The sequence below is a fragment of the Ambystoma mexicanum genome, chromosome 7p, assembly GCF_040938575.1.
Source record: "Ambystoma mexicanum isolate Mex_15411 chromosome 7p, UKY_AmexF1_1, whole genome shotgun sequence".
NCBI classification, from domain to species: Eukaryota; Metazoa; Chordata; class Amphibia; order Caudata; family Ambystomatidae; genus Ambystoma; species Ambystoma mexicanum.
Genome location: NC_090939.1, coordinates 407,942,879 through 407,964,395, shown reverse-complemented (window position 1 = coordinate 407,964,395; position 21,517 = coordinate 407,942,879).

Sequence of the window (21,517 nt, the reverse complement as noted above, 5' to 3'; positions counted from 1 at the left end):
ATATGTGTAATGTTTTCTAACTGACTGAGTAAATAAATGCATATTCTTTTACCAATAAACCTTGAGTAAGTGTTTGAATCATTGTATTATTTGGTCCTTTGTGTAACTTGTTCTACTGCTCACTTGAACTCTTGAGATAAGTCAGGCTGCTCAGCCATTGCTACCACTTTAATGTGTAGTACAGGCTTATACCAAAGGTGGAATTGTGTTTACACTTGTAGTCTTAATTGCATGTAGTGTTTGTAAAGGGTACTGCATGTGATTCTGCCTAACAACGACTCCAACCTGGCTGCCCTTAAATGCAAGTGTAGGGCAGCTGAGCAGAAATGGAATGCTTCGGGAGCACCATCTGAAAAACTGGCCTGCCGCCTCCTTCAAAGGCATTATTGACTCTGCATCTGCACCAAGATCTTTATTCAAACCTGCATCTCCGCCGCATCAAACAACATTGCTGAACTCTTTAAAAACTGCAAGGAGCTGGCCAATTCTGCAGCTGCATCTTCTTCTATCACAACCCACCCAGGACCTTTGCTCGGCCCTGGTTGCACACTTCATAACAAAAACCCAAGACATCCTTTCCACCATCTCTTCCACACCACAGCATACACCAACACCAGAGGCCCCCTTGCACTCATCCACTTACCCTCTCTATTCTCTCAATTGTTACACCAGATGAGGTTACCAGACAAGTCTGATCTATGAAGGCTTCATCTAAAGTGGTGGACCCCTGCCCCTCAAAAACCATTAAAGACAATATTGACTCCCTTGCCCCAGCCTTGGCTGATCTCTGTAATCTCTCCTTCTCGACTGGAGTTTTCCCAACTACACTGAAGCACTCCATTGTGCACCATCTGCATAAAAAAACTCCTCCATTCTGGTAAACTACTGCCTTGTCTCCATCACTCCCTTCCTGGGCAAACTCCTGGAGAAGCTGGCTATCTCTCAACTGGCCCTACACACTGAAGCAATCGGTTGCTTCCATGACTATCAATCTGGCTTTTGAGCACCAGGAGGCATGGAAACTGCTCTACTGAACGCCCGAGAAGACCTGCTCTCAAATATTGACACTAACACCCCATCTATCCTCATTCTCTCTGACCTCTCCTTTGCCTTTGACACGGTTAACCACAACATCCTGATTGCACTTCTCCATGACACCCTGGGAATCACAGGTCAGGCTCTGGCGTGGTTAACCTCCTTCCTCTCCGACTGCCCATCACAGGTGGACCTCAGAGCCTTTCACTCGACTATTACTCTCTCAACCTGCAGCATTCCCCAGGAATCTAACCTATACCCCTGGTTCTTCAATTTCTATATGGCTGCCCTGGCATGGATGATTGCCACCTTCACCTCTAATCTCCAGAGCTATGTGGATGACACGCAACTATCTTTCCGGCTACCTTCAGCGGCCTCCTCCTCCTCACTCATATCTGACTGTCTGCTATTCAGTCATGGTGTGCTGCAAACAACCTCTGCCTCAACGCCACTAAGACTGAGATTGTTTGCATTGGAACCCATGCCCCCGCTTTCCCACTTTCACTCTGCCCAGCCTCCTTTGGCCCCCCACCTGCACCCACCTGCGTAGTAAGAAACCTTGGGGTCATCTTTGATTCCACTCTCGCCTTATCCTCTTACATTTCAGACATCTCTAAAAAGTATAACTATCAACTACACCTCCTCAGAGCTACGCTACCCTTTCTCACTTCCCCCAGAGGCTGACTGTCTCCAGAGCCCTGGTTCTCTACAGGCTGGACTATTGCAACATCCTCTTCCTCAACCTCCCTTCCTCTGCCCTGCACCCTCTGCAACTCATTCAGAACAGAACCGCAAGATGTATTCTTGGCCTCAAGCCCAGGGACCACATCTTTCTGGTTCTGAAATTCCTCCACTGGCTCCCTGTGGCTGCAAGGATCAAATTCAAGACCCTTTGCAATGTCTGCATGGCTTTCTGGGGCCTGGGACCACCTACCTTCAATGCTGCCTACCTAAATACAGTCCCTCATGAGCCCTCCGCTTATCTACCTCCAACCTTCTGAGAGTGAGCCGGTTCTCCAAGCAGAGATTTGGTGAGAGATCCTTATCCTCAGCAGGTGCCTCCCTCTGGGATTGCCTTGTTGCCGCCCTACGTCTTGAGCCTGACCTTCTGAAATTCTGGAAACTCTTCAGTACCTTCTACTTCTCCTCTTCCATCTCTCTTCCTCTACCCTGCTAACCTAGTTCTCTGTCCTTTCCCTCTCTCCGTCCTATTCCTTACAGCATGCTGACTGCCTGCCTGGTGTACCTCAGAGTCTCACTGGGCCCCGGAACCCCCGCCAGTCCTCTCTCACACTTGCCTCAGGGCCCAGCACCCCACCCACACTCAACAAACTGAGAAATTAAACAAAGAGAGTGGCTCTCTCTGCACTTACCCCAGTCTCAACATAACAGGTGCACTTGACCCTCCCCTCCCTGTGACCCTCTGTGCACTTGCTTGATCCGTACGCACCACGCCTGAAGATCGTCTGTCTGTTTCACTCCTGTCATCACCCCTAATTGTACTATTAAAATTGTGGAATCGCTGTCAGACCTATTTGCTTTATTCCGTGCTGTTAAATGTATTGTAGGCACTTACTCTGCCTGTGCAGACTATTATCGTCTCAGATTTTCAAGGGCTCTGAGTGACTCTTGTATTTTCCCCGTGTTCCCACCCTCCTTGAATGCTTTGAAACACTTGCCTGTGTATAGGCGCTATATAGATAAACAACACAATACCATACCACCCCTGGCCGTCCTAGAGCTCTGACTGGGTCACATTATAGCTTTTCCTTCCGTGAAGGGACAAGGATCCTGCTGGGTCACCACATGACCGACGGTGGGCTGAAGGGCAGTCAACCCTTTTTCTTTTCCCAGGTAAGCACCCCCATTGAAGTGAGCTTTGGTTTTGTCGGGACATCTGTGTAAACGTGGGACATGTGGTGCTGTACATGTGTTTTGGTGGTTTCCTGGGTGCAAATGTCTCAAAATTCTGCTTTTTCCCTGTACATTTTGGACTTTGCTGTGCATTCTGAGTAACAATTGTAGCACGACACACGCAAGTGAGACCTCTTCGGATTCCCATGGGTATCTTCTTTTCAGAAATGCATTGGGTTCCCTGTTTTCCTTGGTGACTGCGACACCCAAGGCCCAAATCTGTGGGCTGTCCAGAAGATCAAAAATTGAATACATTTTGTCTCCCCAGGGCATTCGGTGTACCTGTGGTTTATCCTTTTTCTTTTGCACTCAGGTAAGTGCACCCAAACATGTGAGTTACCATTTTCATTGGAACATCTGCGGGAAAGTGGGAAGGTAGGATATGTGTTGCTGCACACATTTTCCGGTGTTTTGCTGGTCACAAATGTCTCAAAATGGTGTTTTTTCCCCTACATTTTGGACTTTGCTGGGCATTCTGGGTAATTAATTGGAGAGTGACACACGGAAGTGAGACCTCTTTGGATTCCCACGGGTGTCTTCTTTTCAAAAATGCATGGGGTTCCCTGTTTTCCTTGGAGGCTGCGACACCCCAGGCCCAAATGTGCGGGTTGTCCACAAGGTCAGAACAAGAAGAGGGGGAAAGCAAAAGCTTATCATGGGCTAGGGCGCTAGACAACCTATAACTAGGGAAATATCATACACAAAAGAAGTAAAATGCCCTCAAGCCATGCATAACCACATTTTCAAAGAGCAATCTTTCAATGGATATGACTTGTCTTTATTCTCCTTTGTGTTACTGTTCAAAGAATTCAAACAAACATAAGATGATTCACCTAAAACAATGTTTGCAGTGCTAATTGGCAATGGGCCTCATTACGACCCTGGCGGAAATCGGAAAACTATGGCGGAAATGCAATACCGCCATCGAATAGCGCTCGGTGCGATCATGACCCGTCACCGCAAAGTACGATGCCATTAGCGACACCGTAGTGAACGCCAACGCTAACTGCACCAAGCACGCGCGCGCGCGCCATGCCAAACCGTAATTACCACCATGGCGCAACGGTACGCGAATTCCGACCCTAGCGGACATGCACCTAACGCCATCAAGCACGGCGGAAAGTACCATTCCGCCATGGTGAGAATTACGGCATCGCGAACCAACCGTAAACAGCCCTACTGAGTGCTTGTACACCGCTCCCTGGCCACATTGTACAACCCCCCGTAGGTGCAATGAAGTCACACAATGCAACCAGTGAAATGTACTAGTCATCCATGCCTGCCAACGAACAAATGAATCTCAAGAGTGCCCAATGGGAGCTGCAGGGCACAGATGGCACGAATACAGAAGCTATACAAATGGACATGACCTCAGTCTCCCACCAAGAAACGCACGCAAACACAGGCACCTGTGACCAGCAATATTCCGATAATCACATCATTCCACCAATCCAACTGGCTGACCGGCATCTGTTACACAAAAGCTAATCCCCCGCCCCTGAGCATGACATCATCAAAACAGTCATAATGGCAGCCCTTATCCCTGACCTCACTGGGCTCCGTAGGCAAACGCGCCCAGCACAGTACCACGCAACTATACTCAGAAGCCGGAACCCAATGCAGATCTCCTCACAATACATCGCTCCCCAAATAGGAATATGCCTCATCACTCGCAAAGAAGAACGCTACACGGTTCATATCAGAATAGAAATTTAATGCACAACAAATTCACCAAGCCCATACAGCCATTAGGCCATGAACTCCAAAATATATTTCATTATCGTGGGCTGCATCCGCAATAAATGACCAGCTACTTCTTGTGTGACGCCCTGTTCCTTCATGGTACACAGGGGCTACATTCCCGTACGAAAAGGCAACATGGAAGCGCCTAGAACCGCAGGGCCGTCCCAATAGGGAGGCACTAGTCCAGCTGAAAGGCCGAAATGTTGCTCCTAGCCACTAGTACTGCGTAAGGGCATGTGGCCCATTGGCGATCGTCCCATAAGATCGTAATGCTGCTCCACTGATTAACACGAAGCAGCAGGTGTCGGGAGTAAAATCCATCTGCAGGAGTGGCATACAGATGGCAGTGGCAAAAGGGGAGGAGATACCTGTCAACCAAATGAAATGAAAAAGAATAGTATGGCCATCAGAACTACATTTGAATTACTCACTTCAATGATCACACCAAATCCACAGCCATATGCATGCTAGCCCACTCCAAAGGATCATCACCACCCAAAAACCACTTGCGAATCATAACTATCTATATCGAGGTGAAAACACTATCACAAACGAGTGTACCTGTGCATGCGTCTGTTAAAACAGAATCCATCTGATGGGATTGGTAACGTGCATAGACACAAGTGTCTGAAGGCGCGTCGAGACAGGGAGGGCTCAACAAGGCCAGATAGACGATGGCCCCACTATGGCAGCCCTGCATCACATAGCGCAGGGGAGGCGGATAGATTCCAAGAAGCCCTGTACATGGCAAACTCTGTATCAAATCATCTGTCCATGCATCCATACATCATTCCCTCATCCCGTAATGAAAACGCCTGTTTCCATACTCACATAACATGTGAAATTTCCATTGAGTCTGTGCGTTATGCAGCCTGCAAAATCCACCGTGCCCCAGCCCGTTATTCCAGTGTTGTGAAGTAACATGTATTTGGGAACGTCCGGCCTCATCGCCCACTTCGCTATTGCGCATCCCATACTATTCATATCAATCATTGCATCCTCGCCATGGCCCCTGTCCCAAGGACATTGAACAATAGAACGTTATATTTGCAGTCAGACCTGTGGGCATCTCCTCGCCGCTAGCTGAAAACGGAAAGCGCCGCCCTTCGAATTCCTCATTTGCAACATCACGTCGAAAAGGCATCTGTGGCCGCTTGAAACCACAAATTAATCCATCTAGTGCGGCTGTGTGTGAAAATGGCAACTGCCTTCACTCACAAATGGAACGCCCCGCCCGTCGGTGAAGCTCGGTACAGTGTTGCATGAGGGTCCACCGTTACTCGAGTACTACGTTCCACTGACCCTTCACAAGTCTGTTCGCGGCTGCAAAGATTGTATGTGAAACAATGGGACCATAGCCGAATGAACATATCAACCAATGTTACACTGCCATCGGGTACAAATACAGGATTGCAATAGCAAGATGCCATTCGTCGAATTGCAGCGTTGTGTGCGGGACGTGCTCGCCCAAAGGGGAGTGCAGCTTGCACAGGTGACATGAATCACCACAGGTGGAGGCCATACAGCCTGAAAACACATAAATTGCACACCCAGTCTCCTCCCACAACCACACCCACTCTGAAATGCTACCGGCAGGACTAGCCATGTTGGCCCTAGGGGACCTGATAGCACTGCAAGTACTCCAACTACAAGAAGAAGACGAACACCAACTACAACCGGCCGCACGGCGGAGACGCAGGAGGAGGAGGAGGCCAAGGCAGGGCCAGCAAGGGCCGCCAGCACAGCCACTACCACGACGCAGGCAGCCCGCAATCCCACGCCTCCGAGCACATCCGTTCAACCTCACTGATGAGCAGATCCACACCCTCTACCGTTTGGACCGGGACACCATAACCGCCATTGTGGACATGACACAGGCTGACCTTGTCAGCATGATAGATAGCCCAACCGCCATCCCACCCCTACTGAAGGTGGTGTCTGTACTCCACTTCCTGGCCACAGGCACCTACCAGCACACAGTCGGACAGTTGCATGGCATATCACAGCCACTGTTCTCACGGACACTATTGCAAGTGCTCGATGCCCTCCTGAAGCACGCAGACAACTACATCTCTCTACCACGCTCGGAGCAGGAAATTACCAACACAAAAGTGGGATTCCATGCACTTGCCGGCATACCGGGTTGCATTGGTGCCATCGACTGCACCCATGTGGAATTGGTCGTCCCACATGCCATGGAGGCCCAGTACCGCAACCGGAAACAATTTCATTCCCTGAATGTACAGATGGTGTGTGACTCCAACAGGATCATTACACATTGTTGTGCCAGATTCCCTGGATCTACCCATGATTCTATGGTCTTGAGGAACTCTACTATACCACGCTACATGGAGCGACACGCAGGGAACAGATCCTGGCTACTCGGTGAGTCTCATTTCATGCATGATGATGTGGGGTATGTGATGCGGCAATGACCTGGCAGGAAGGGGGGGGGGGTGCGTACGTAGCAATGGCATTCCTCAATATTCCTTTCTTGTCCACATACAGGTGATGCCGGGTATCCACTGAAGAGATGGCTCCTCACACCAGTCCGGAACCCACGGGACCAGCATGAGGAGGACTACAACCATGCCCACTCACGTACCCGTGTAGTCATAGAACAGGCATTCGGCCTACTGAAGACTCGTTTCCGCTGCCTCAGCAGGTCTGGCGGGGCACTCCTGTACCGCCATGTGAAGGTTGCAAAGATGGTCATGGCATGTGTCATGCTCCACAACATGTGCGTACGTAGAAATGTGCCCATGCCCCCTGACGCAGAACTGCAAGCACCTGATGATGGTCATGATGAGGGTGGGGATGTGGCAGCACCTCAAGGAGTCTGCGAGGCACAGGAGGGCCGTGACATTCGTCAGCATCTCATAGATGCATGCTTCTAGCACTCACGCCTGGTGGCTGATACATGGACACGGGACTCGTGGCACTGTGTGTGTCTGGGACATGCACAATATGGACTGTACGCCTATAATGGCCTCGTACACAAAGATCAATGTCCACACATCTCATTGCATGATCGTGCATTGTTTATGGCATATGTGATATCATGTTGAACACCCTATCGACCCGCCACCCAAGTGAGCCCAACACACCCCCTCCACCCTCCTACCTCCCCCCCGAACACCAGTGTCCAAAGATGCTCCTTGTCAGTGGGCTGTCGCTATTGCAAGCCCCCTCTGCGGGTATCAGGGGCACCCCTGCCTGTGGAGCGCAGGTTCCTCCCAGATCTACGTTGGGGGCTGCCCTGGACGGAACTTGCAACGGATGATGTCTCTGCCTGCTCACGTCCATGCATGTCCCTAAGGGTTTGTGAGAGCTCAGTGAGCACACGGCGCACTGCGGCAAGTTCGGCACATACGTCTTTGGACGTCGCATGCAGTTCCCCCCACAGGCTCTCGGTGCTTCTCTCCATTTGTACTCTCAGGCTCTCGGTGCTACTCTCCATTTGTACTCTCAGGCTCTCGGTGCTACTCTCCATTTGTGCCCTTAGTGTCTCTGTGCTTCTCTCCATTTCTGCCCTCAGTGTCTCAGTTGATGTTTCTATGTCTGCCTTAGTGCCCCCACATTCATCGGCATGGTCCTTGAGGAGCGTGGCCAGTTGCTGCTGTTGCACGATTAACTGGTCGAGGGACTGTTGCCTCTGCTGGGCCATGGCCATTTGCGGTGGTGTCACAGAGGGGCTGATCACCTCATGTTGCCTTGCCACAGGGCTTGTGGGGGATGGCCAGTCGTCGTCTTGTGGGTGCCCCTGCGTGGTATCCTCATGGTGTACGGGATGGGACAGACAGGGGGATTGAGACAGGTCATGGATGGATCTAACTTCGACATCCCCGTTTTCTGTGTCGGAGCATGCTGCCATTAATGCAGTATCACCTATGGTGCTGCTGCCACCAGAAGCAGTGCCTACTGTGGCATCCATTGGGGGGACCTGTGGTGGTGGTGTTGTGTGCATGCTGGCTGCTGGGGTGCCTGTTGGAGTTCCCTCCTGTGTGCTGTCACTTGATTTGTGCTGCTGCCGTGTCTTGATCCGTGCAGCTGAGGTGGAGGGTCTTTGACCGTTGGTCTTGGCCCTCTTTGCAGGTGTGCTGGTAGGGGTGTCCTGGAGCTCGTCGTTTGGATCGGACCCTTTGGTGGAGTAAAGGAGGGCGAGCGTTATTAATGGGTCTGTGGGAATTGGAATGGCAATGTATCACATGCATTGGGGTGGTACCTGAGGGTGATTTGGGTCTGGGCCTTGAAGGTGGTTTCATTTGTGTGTGGAGTGAGGGTGCAGTTGTTTGGCAGCCTGCAGTTAGGGTGTGCCTGCTGCACGTGTAGAGGGTGTTTTTAGGATTTTTAATTATTTATGTATTTGATGTGAGTTTTAGAGTGTGCTATCAGGCCTATGTATGTGGACGTTCTCCTGGACATGTGTTCCTGTTGCGCTATGTGGGCACGTGGTACTTCACATGATTGGACATTGTGGTTTTGGCATTGTTTTATTTGGGACACCTACCTGAATCTAAGGATGTCTGCACTCCTTTCTCCATCCCTCCGACTTCCTCTATGCTCTCCATTCCAATGGTGGAGGCACAGATTTCTTCCCAGGGGGTCAACTTGATGGGTGATTCCGATCCTCCCCCGGTAGCTGTGGCAATGTTGCGGTTGGCAGAAAGTATGCTACGGACGCGTATCCGCAGGTCGTCCCATCGCTTTCTGCATTGCTGTGGGTTGCGGGGTGCGGTCCCCACCGCACTTACACGCTGTGCCACCAGGGCCCATATGGTCTTCTTGTTCGCAAGTGCCGTCCTGGTCATTTGCGTGGAGAAGACGACGGCAGCATTCTCCTGGAGGGTCTCCGTGAGCACGGTGAGTTCCTCACGGGAGAAGTGGACCTGCCGCTTGCGGTCGCACGCTTTCTTCGCTACTTTTCCCATTTTTCTTGGTTTCACTAGGGTGGATGACGGGTTGGGATGTGTCTCAGGGTAGTATTTTTTATGGTTGTGTGGATTTTGTGGTTTTATAGGTGTACGGCGTGATGTTTCCCGTTCCGGGACCATGCTTTTACTTCCGTTTCCGTATATTTACGGTCACCGTACTTTCCGGTTGGCGCTCACTGCGGTGTCCGCTGTGATGGGTGGCGGTATTGCACCTAGGGCGCCGTACGGCGGCGGTGTGGGCCGTTTTGGGGTCATTTCCGCCATCGCGGACTTTGCACTTCCGCCATGGCGTGGTGCTCGTGCCCGATGGGTCGGAATGAGCCGCACTTTGCTCCATCGTGCAATGGCGGAAACGCTATATACGCTATGGCGGTCCGGTCGGTTGATTTCCGCAAGGGTCGTAATGAGGGCCAATGCAATTTTAACACTGCTGGCCTACCATTTATCAAACACACCTGCTGCTCTCAAATCACTCATACATACTACAGACATACATAACATTACCAATCATAATCAAGAAGAACAATTAAAATCATATAGAATCATACATAACAAAACAAATTGGATACATGGAACCAAGAGGTTATCTTAAAATTGTCAGAACTTTACACTATTTTGGTATTACTGTGTACTGGTGATATAACCATTACTTCTATTGTTATAAATCTCTGTTTCTTGGAGATAAATGTATCCAGTGTCTTCATTGACTCGAGTTTCGGCTTTAACCAAGGATCCTTAAGATGATTTGCGGACCAGCCTCATCAGGACGAAGTAGATGGAAAGTGGTGAGAATGGCTAATTTGTACTGTGATGAAAAAATCACAGAATTACAATTATTTGTCCACAGACTAACTTTACGCCGGGTTATTGTGCAACCGTAGCATGCACAAGTGATTTAAACAGAGCAAAGGGGATGTGAAAAAATTCACCTCGAGACCAAGATTACTAAATGGACATTTGAATTAATCTCACTGGTCTAACCTTACAGAACCCTGACTTAAAAGAACCAAACCAGAGCAGGAAAAAGACTGGAGGGATACAGCATAACCCAGTGGGATATTAGCTGTGTACCAAGCACCAGCCTAAGAAGATGTAAAGTGAGTGTCTGTGTAATTGCGCCAATTAGAGCCCCGCTCCTACAGAACATTACCTCGGAAATCGCCCCTATGAAAGTAAGCCAATCCTATGACCTATCTACTCCTGCCCAATATGCATTGCCAACCGATATGACTTTGGGAAATGTTCTTACCGTCGCATCCTACCTCAATGTTGATAACTGTACCACTGCCAGCAAATCTAGTATTGCTGTAGGCACTGTTGATACCGTTGCATCCTACCTCAATGTTGATAATTGTACCACTGCCAGCAAACCTAGTATTGCTGTAGGCACTGTTGATACCGCTGCAACATACCTCAATGTTGATAATTGTACCACTGCCAGCAAACCTAGTATTGCTGTAGGCACTGTTGATACCGCCACATCCTACCTCAATGTTGATAATTGTACCACTGCCAGCAAACCTAGCCATCTTAAATGCTCACTCATTAACGCACGCTCCATCAATGCTCATGCCCTAGACATCCACGACCTCATATCTACACAAGACCTCGACATTCTCATGATAACTGAATCCTGGCTTCATGAAGCCTCAGGCCCTGCACTATCTCTAGCCCTACCACCAGTTTACACCATCATCAGGCAAGATCGCACCACCCTAGGCGGTGGAGTAGCCATTATAGCCAAAAATACCCTTGCAATCAGGAAGATAGACAAAGGTAACATCGAAAACAGTGACTACCTGCTTACCAAAATTAAAATATCAGACCACTGCACTATCACATTGCACCTTGTCTACCGACCACCTGGTCCCATAGGTAATTTCCAGACCACTCTCATTGACCTCCTCTCCGATAACCTGAAACACACCACCAAAGCCATACTACTAGGTGACCTCAACCTAGGTCTCTATGATGCCAATGATCACTCAGCAAAGCACTCAACACAGCACTCGAAACTCTTGGGTTTACAAACACCATCACCACACCCACACACATACAAGGTCGCTCCCTAGACTGGATAGCTCAGCACAACTGCCCTATTTCCATCACTGCCAACACACCCATCCCACGGTCAGACCACCATGCCATCCACTTTAACATCCCCACTACCAGGAATAACAAAACGCATGAGCCACCTCTGCCTAAAGCACTCACTAGAAGCTCCAGGCAGCTCACCAAGGACAACCTTATCCCATTTCTAGCCGGACCGGCATTCAGACCCCCTTTCTCAGCTGATCCCGAGGTCCTAGCCAGATCCTACAATAAAGCCATTAAGGCAGCTGTTGAAGCCATTGCACCACTTAAACCATGCAAGGCTAAACCCACAAGCCATACCAACGCTTGGTTTACCCCAGACCTCCTCGTACTCCACTCAGAGAAACGAGCAGCATTGACCCTCTGGCAAACCATGCGCACAGAGGAAGCAAAACTCAAATTCAAATCCAAATCAAAAGAGTATAAAAAAGCTATAATCAGAGCCAAAGCCACTTGCTTCGAAGCTAGAATTATAGAGGCACAATCTAATACTAAAGAAATCTTCTCGATCTTCAGAGACCTAGAGACCCCCACAGCAACACCACAGAACTTCGCCAAAGATAAAACCTGGTGCGATGAAATCCAATTAGCTATGAAAGGCAAGCTCAACACCCTCCAAACTAAAATTCAAACAACCAGGCAAACACTCAACATCCCAACCCCCAACATCATACCGCCACCCCCACCTATGGCACCAAACTCCTTCTCCTTTAAGGAAATCACAGAATCAGATCTAATCAGCATTATGAAAACCATCAAACCATCTAACTGCAAAGGAGACATATGCCCAGCCACACTTATCAAAGAATGCACCAGCCATCTCGCCCCCTTCCTCACAGCCTTTGTAAACGCCTCCTTTGCCACAAACAAAGTCCCACCATGTCTGAAGGAAGCCTGGGTCCGTCCTCTCATAAAGAAACCTTCCCTCTACCCAAGCATACCCAACAACTACCGACCCCTCACCACGGTCCCTTTCCTAACTGCAAAGGAGACATATGCCCAGCCACACTCATCAAAGAATGCACCAGCCATCTCGTCCCCTTCCTCACAGCCTTTGTAAACGCCTCCTTTGCCACAAACAAAGTCCCACCATGTCTGAAGGAAGCCTGGGTCCGTCCTCTCATAAAGAAACCTTCCCTCGACCCAAGCATACCCAACAACTACCGACCCATCACCACGGTCCCTTTCCTCCTTAAAATATTGGACAAGGCGGCATACCTACAAGTACAACAATTAATTGAGGAAAATAGACTTTTTGGACTACGCCAGTCAGGTTTCCGCCCAGGTCACGGGACTGAGTCGGCGTTACTTGACCTAAAAAACCAAATGGACGACGCAAGGGACAAAGGGAAACCTGCTCTCCTCCTCCTCTTAGATTTATCAGCAGCCTTCGACCTCGTCGACCACCAGGTCCTATGCCACCACCTCTCCACTACAGCCAACTTCTCCAATAATGCCACAGCATGGATCGCCTCATTCATACAAGGGAGGACCATGCAAGTCTTCTCAGACCTGGCATCAGCCTCACCCACTATTATCCTATGCGGTGTTCCACAAGGATCATGCATCTCGCCCACCCTCTACAACATTTTCACTCGACCCCTATTCCTCATCCCCAACTCCTTGGGTATCTCATACACTAATTAGGCTGACGATACCCAGATCCTCATCACCCTAACAGGAGACTATGACACTGACTCAAAGACTCTTAACTACATCTACAACACAATTCAAGCCTGGATGGCAGCAAACGGCTTATGCCTTAACTCAAACAAAACTGAACTTCTCCTAGTGGGCTCTAAAGAAACACTCAAGAACCTTGACTCCCAATTCACTCATTTCACCATTGACAACATAAAAATACCAGTTGCAAACGCAGTAAAGACACTAGGTGTCTATCTAGACTCAAATCTAACAATGACCAGACAAGTTAACGCCATTGCCTCAACAGCAGCCTATCATGCCAAACTGCTGACAGCAGCCAGACCCTTTCTATCAAAGGATAACTGCATCACAATTGCTAGAGCCATAACAGGGTCAAGACTTGACTATTGTAATGCTCTCTTCCTGGGCACTTCCTCCAAGAACTTATCTAAACTTCAAACGATACAAAACAGCGCTCTTAGAGCAGCCACGGGAATACCCAAGAAAGAACACATCACGGAGGCCAGAAAACAGGCGCATTGGCTCCCAGTAAGAGAACGAATTCTATTCAAGGCACTTGCCATCACACACAAATGCATCCATCTCACCGCCCCACCCTATCTCTCTGATAGGATGCACCCGACTAGATTCACAAGGCCTACCAGAACTCCCTACATTTACTTGCTCACTACCCCCAGAGTCAAGAGAACCAGAGCAGGTGGGGCAAGCTTCCCATACCTAGCTGCACTACATTGGAATGCCTTACCCCCACCACTGCGAGCTGAAGTCTCTCACCTAGCATTCCGCAAAGTGATTAAAACCATACTCTTCAACTAAACTACACCCATGACTGTTTACTCTCTATGTACCCGCTATTGGATTATCTGTAACCTGCCTACATTACATGTATGTAACCCTATGAAACTAAGTATGCCACCTATATGTAACAATATGTACCCGCTATTGCATTATCTGTAACCTGTCTACATTAAATGTATGTAACCTTTATGAAACTAAGTATGCCACAAGTAACAGTGCCATAATGCCTTTGGGCTGTATGTGTGCTATACAAATGTAAAAATAAATAAATAAATAAATAAATAAATAAATTGCTTAGTCTGCATGTCACTGGTTATCACCCAAAATACCCATGCGTAAGTGATTGCAACTGGGGAGAATGTAAAGCAGTAGATCTACCTGGAAACAGCTTCTGTTAGAAACAGGATCACCGTGGCAATCCTTCACGGATAGCAATGAGTCAAAAAAAAGGGGGCGTCCCGTTAGTGTGTGTGGTTAAGAACTGAAAAGCACTTACACCAACAGCTAGGTACTATGTATGCAATGTATACCTGTTTGAGGGCTGTTTGTTGGGCAGACAGTGTCAGCCACTGTAGGATCCAAAGGGGAAAAGAGGAGGTGAATGCACTGTGTCTATATTTGCAGAGCGCTATGTCAAAATGCGCTGTCAATAAGTATGCTGCTTTACTAGAAAAAGAAATTCCCTATCTTGTTTTCCCCAGGTCGTTTGATGTACCAGTGGTTTAGCCTTTCCCTTTGTGGCCAGGTAAGTATGCCCACACATGTGAGGTATCATTTTTATCAGGACACCTGTGGCAATGTGTTAAGGTAGGACGTGTGTTGTTTACTCTTGGTTGTGATAATGTGTTCATACATTTTCCTATTGCGGTTTCTTACACAACACTATAATTTCCCAAATGTGCCGTACATTTAGTTGATACTTTAGGCACTATACTCTTTTGTGACCTGCCCAAGTCACCTATCCTTCAAGAGGTTACCCCTGTGCTTTTTCAACATATGTATGCTTGGAATTCTTCACCACATTGGTTTTCCTTATTTTCAAATGCTAATTATGTCACTTTAGGCCATCAGCATAAAAATACGGTGTACCATGGCTTGGTTTTTGAATCGTGGTAATGCTTGTTTTGTGAAACTAGAAGACAAGAACTAGAAGAATCAGGGGAATGGAGTGGTGCATTGTTTTTCTCAATATTCAAGGAAAACATTATCTTACTAGTGCAAACAGGTCCAGCACATACTTTTTTTCTGTCACTTTTCAATTTTTTTGCCCAAACTATTGGAATTATGGGTACATAGTTGTTGCCTGACCTGTGCATATAACCCCTTCAAAGAACTTCGATTTGTATCTACTTTTCAGAAATGTATGACTTTCTGTGTTCCCATTGAGCTTTCCTACCCTTTTCTTCCATTATTTGTAAGCGTGTCCTATTAACAAAGGGGAAAAATTGCTTATCTCCCACAAAACTGAAGGTACACTCAACCTGTTCTTGAAAGATTGGAAAATTGCGAATTCAGAACTGCACACCTTTAGTTCCTAACTCTTACAAGAAAAAAACACAGGCTTCTTTGTACATCATTATATTGCCATTTTCAGAATAAAACACAAAATGTGGTCCCTTTTTTGTTATTTTCTCTCACCCACCTACAGCAAACCACGAATCCTTGGTGGTGTTTTTACTGCCTGCATGTTGGAATAAAAGGATGAAAATCTGGCCAGGATATCACTTGTAACAACAATGTTATAAGGGATTGAATACTGACATGCCAAACAGTCCAAAAACCAAAAAAGAGCACTGGGAGTGAAAACCCTCAGCAGTTGAAGGGTTAATATTGAGCAACTTGGTCTTCACTTTTCTGTTTGATTTAACAAAAAGCTAATATGCAGATTCTAATGTGTTGCAGAAAAATAATGTAACCAATGTAATAAAAGGTATCGAAAAACGTTTTCATTTTGTTTTTTAAAATGCGTATTAACATGCGGTTTCTTGCTCTGAGCTGTTTAACTCCACGCACAAATTAAATACAGTACCTAAAACAGTAAGCAGTTAATTGCTGAAAAGTGTCACAGAAAGTTATTTTACAAGAAAGACATTTGAAAAGCTTGTCACAGCTTTTATTAATTACTGGACCAGCAACTCCAATTCTGCTATGTGCTGGCTCGAACAGCAAGCAGTGTGACATCTCAACCGAAGCGTAACTGAATGCACGGCAGTTGTCATGTCATGTTCATCTTAAAGGTCAGTAGTGATGTCACAACTAGCCTATAATAAGAGCATTATTTACATACTGTATACATGTTTTACAGGAGGCCATGCAGTGTGCTAATATTTAATTTACCTAGGGCTCTTTCTAATGGTCTGCATGGTGCTCAGCATTGTCCGGTGTCTTGTTCTTGTTGTCATGTCAGGATTAGCTTGCTGGTGGAGTATTTCATTAATACATTCATGGGCACTGTTGTGTTTTTCCTAGCTAAAATCGTTATTAATACGTGTTGTCTGCACAATAGAGAAAGCTAATACATCTGTTGAACTAACATGACAATCAGACCACTTTGTCCATGCGTCTGTATCTGAGAAACAAACCACTCATGTAATTATGATTGTAGAACCCCACTATTGTCTGCCTGACAAAACAGTAACAGGCTAAATGCATTGCTGCAATCCATGCATGATGTGAACAGATGAATATAATGTGTACATCAAATGGATATGCCAGAGGTTGTATAATGGATGTGCATTATCCACTGTCTCCCTTGTGGTAGTGCGTGGCCGTGAGGGAAGCGATTTACATCTCACACACACACAATATATGCATGCGTATAATCAAAGAACTATTTGGCTTTGTTTTCAATGTGAAGTATGACAACGGCTTTAATGTTATGGACATTATTTCTCCGAATGCAATGTAAAGCTGCAGTTATCTTTAATGGTGGGATTGTCTAACGGTTTCTGCTTCTCTCGTGAACATGTCCAAACTAGAATGTGTTTTTGCAACATGATGCACACTCAATGTGCTAGTCATGGGTAAAGAGGTTGGAAGGAAATAGAGTTATGCCAAGGTCAGGCAATATTCATTTTTCAGGAGATAAAGAGAAATACAGAGCAAATACTTCAGTTTCACAGGGAAGTCTTGTTGCAAAGGATATGACATAATTTGTGAATTTAATCTGATTACTTCTTTCTCAGAATGTGATTAGGTTAACTCATGTCATGTACATTGTGTTAGTTGTGACACCGAACATTAGAGTAGAAACAGGTGCTCTGAGTACATTGAAATGTCTGTACATGCAGTGACATCACCTTAGTTTTGTAGGATAGTGAAAAACACCAATACATAGGAAAGCTATGTAAATACCACACTGCCCCCTGCTGGACTAATTTGAACACATGCTCTCAGTTGAGAGACATTAGGCATCATTATGGGTATCGTGGAGCAGTAATTCCATTACTGCCACTTTACCACTGCATTACCACACTGCTGTACAAGAGCTTTGGAGGTAAAGTGGATTATGTACCTCCATTACTCACTGTATTTACTGTGAGGTAATGCCACTCATGCCAAATCTGTTGTATTCCCAGGAGACCAATTTGCAGAAAGGTTGACCAAGTTTGGCTGCAATTTTTCTGATTTACTTCTAGATTACTTCATACTTCTGATGAGCCCCACTGTATCCACATTGTATCCACACTGTATATAAGACGAAGAATATCTGTACTCAGGGAGTCCACTGGATTAGTATTCCATGGACGGAGACCACTCAAGTCTTTATTTTCCCATTTCAAGACTGACTGAGCGACAACGTCCTTCGTTTGCCAAATCTATCCAAGAAACACTGTCCAATTGGATTTTGTTTGCCATTTTGGATATCGTCTTGCATGGTGTTCCTTTCTTGTTCAAATGTATTCTGATCCAATCCAAATTCTGTCCTTCTTTCATCCATTATAACCTGACCAAAAAGGCTGTTAGACTGCTGGTGTTTGTTTGCCATTAACTCTTACATATTATTAACATACTTCTTGTTTACTTTTATGATGGATTCCTGGTGTTCACATTTCAAGTGATTTTGAGAATGAAATAATTTCCAATTCCAAATAGACCTGCCTAGGATTCCGATTCCCAACTCTGTGGAAACCCTACTTGTTATTACTGTGCTGATACCTAACCTGCGCGACTGGTGAGCAATGTTACCTGGCCCATCCCTGACTGAGGAAACTGGCTGACTGTGAACCATGGTAAAACTGTGAGTCAAAGTGCCCTGCCTGACCCTTGCCCAGAAATAAATATCGGAAAACCCTATTTCAGACTTTCCGGCATATCAAAAACCTGCAAATAAGACTCCCTATCACAGCTTCTCAAAATATGCAATCTTATTCAATAACCTAACTTTTATCCAGAGACGAGTAAAATATATCCTCTGAAATATTTGTTCATCTCCTTAATTACAAAAATAAGTGGTGATCATCTGCTATCCCTTTTGGCCACTCTGTTTCTTGTTGCTTGGGAACCTTTTCAGGGCAATCCAAGGATCTTTCTTCCTGTCTCAAATGGGTGAAAGTTGGTCCTGCCGATTCTAACAGACACACATACATCGTGTGAGTATAGCAAACCCATTTGATGGAAACACATTTAAGTTATTAAATAAGTTTCTCTTTCTTTACTCTTCACTTCTCTAAGGGTGGAGAATTAGCCATATTCATGACAACTACACCTACATGAGATACACTATAAAACATTACTTCAAAATGAATGTAGAAAGGTTAGCAAAATCACTAACTGAGCTGAACATATTTTGTTATAAGAAAATAATTGTTGCAGACTATGACCAAAGGCTATTCAGACAGGGCTTTACAAATTATTCCTCAGCTTGAGGAAAGAGGAACTTACGTTGATGCTGTAGTATAATTATCTTAATTTGCCAGGTGTCACGGATCTGAATTATACTTTTTATTTATCTCACTCAGTAGTTGCGCGATCTGAATGACACAAGGCCTATTATCATTCTTTTGTCCTGCCTCTGTTTCCGCCTCCTTTTCTTGCTGTGCCTAGAAACACTTGAGTACAGGTGCATTATAAATGCCATATCATATCATATAATGGGCCAGTTTATCCAAAATCACTAGCTGTCAGATTAATCCAAAAAAAGAAAATTGAACTACCATTCGCACCTGGGGAAGTTTGAGTAGACATGGCTGAAACAGCAGGTGAGAATACATATTCTCCACCCGCTATTGCAGTCACCTGAGGCACTTTCCCAAGAGGTGCAATTTCTTTCATGTGCGGAGGCAACCGGGAGTCTCTGCCGTTTGCCTCCCCACCCCAGTAGCCCCCACAAATGATCCAAACCTCTTCTCCATATCATCCCTCCCACTTACCTGCTGGACTGGAGCTTTGTGCTTCGGTCCTGGTGCTCATCCCGATTCCGGCAGCAACCATAGACATGGAAAAGAGACTTATTCTGTTTTCCCTATGGCAGTGGCCATCTTTGTTTTTTTCTGCTGGGGATTGGTGATGCCTGAACACCAATCCTTGTAGGGAATAAAAATAAACCATTCACACCCCGGTTAAACCCCCAGGGTGCAAATGGCTTTCACCCCGCTGTGGGGGGTGAACATGGCCTTAAACAGTCCCCAGCCCTCGCTTTGCTTGGGCCTACTTGGGATCGGGCTGGGGGCCATTAAAGGCCATGTCCACAACACAGCAGGGATGAAAGCCATAATAGAAAAGACTGATAGGGCCTTGTTTCAAGTTTATCATAATTGGTAGCAAGCTCAGTATTTGAAAATACTACATGTGTTATGGCTCTGCCAAATCACACAATTTTAGGAAACTCTTCGATTTCATCTCCTTTTCTGCAGAGACAATTACTACCACAGAAAACAGCACTGCACACGGTTTTAACACAATGAAAGCTAATGAAGGTCACCAATGGACGTCGATGGGATTTAAACCAAATGGCGAATAACTAAAGGGCCTGCATGGCTCTGAATCATGCATACAATTGCATTCTATTATACTAAACACGTTGTGCAGTATTTTCAGAGACATGTCAGGCTCCAACAGGCTCCCTTGCTGCCATGGCCTAGCAGGTGTCCACCCTAGCAGCATTTTTGACTGGCTATGCGAGGTGGTGTTTTGGGTGGGGTCATGGGACAGAGCTCAAGCTCATGCAAATCAGCTTCCCCCTTGTGTGGTGATGTCACGTGTGAAACCATTATGTGTAAAAGCAATGAAGTGACTTCCAGCGCCTTTGTAAGTGGAATGCTTGAAGGGGAGTCATGCGATGGGGCTCGTGCTCATTTGTAACACACATATTGTTTACCGTCTCTGATGCCCTGTTTGAAGGCCACTTACACAAACCACAGACCTCCTGATTGTTGAGGTTCTCTCAGCGCAGATACCAACATCCTGCATCCCATTCTGGGGATGACTGTCCAATGCTGTTTTACTTTGTGTGGCGGGAGTTGTAGTCTTAGATTTATCATGGCGAAACCCAGAATGCCCCAAAAGAATTGGGACTGGAGTGCCATCCCCAGAAGTGAAATGTGGCACGCAGGTCTCAGTTACACACCATGTTGCTGGTTCTGGTCACCACCGCAGCAGAGTCCTCATCTACATGTTGCCTGATAAACAGGTGTGTGGATTTTGCCTAAGACCCAATGCACACACATCATTCAGATGTCACTGCTGTGCTCATCTATCTACACTCTCTCTGCGCTAATCTCTTGTGTGAAACACACATGGCAAAAGCTTGGCAGGAACACTGTTACCATTATAACACCATCATGAAGGCAGCATCATATACACAATGTATCATGAAAATACAGCCTCGAGTGCATACTGAATAGGGGATACTCAACACCAAACACACTATCATATGCACACATCATCATGTAACTCTAGTATCATACAAACATGACATTCTCCACAAACCCGTGTGTCTACAGCACTATAATCTGGAACAAAACAAAACACACATACATCAAGTATCAAACACATACCGAAAGCATCATAGACATGCATAGATTTGTACTCTCTGAAACGTACATAGCTTACACACTCGTACACAGCAGAATTGTACATACTTTGCATCCTGCTGACACAGCGTAATTAAACATTGCATCCTACAGAAACGTGTATAAAATTGCTCAAACAGCATCAGGTGCATATAGAATAACAGACACATTATGGACAAATAGAAGTATGCACACATATCAAGCAATATCTATATACAGACAAAACACTAAGCACAAAAAACATCACACACAACATAGTGCATCAAACACATGGTACATTGTATAGGTAGAATAATTTGACATACCTTATTTCACAACCTC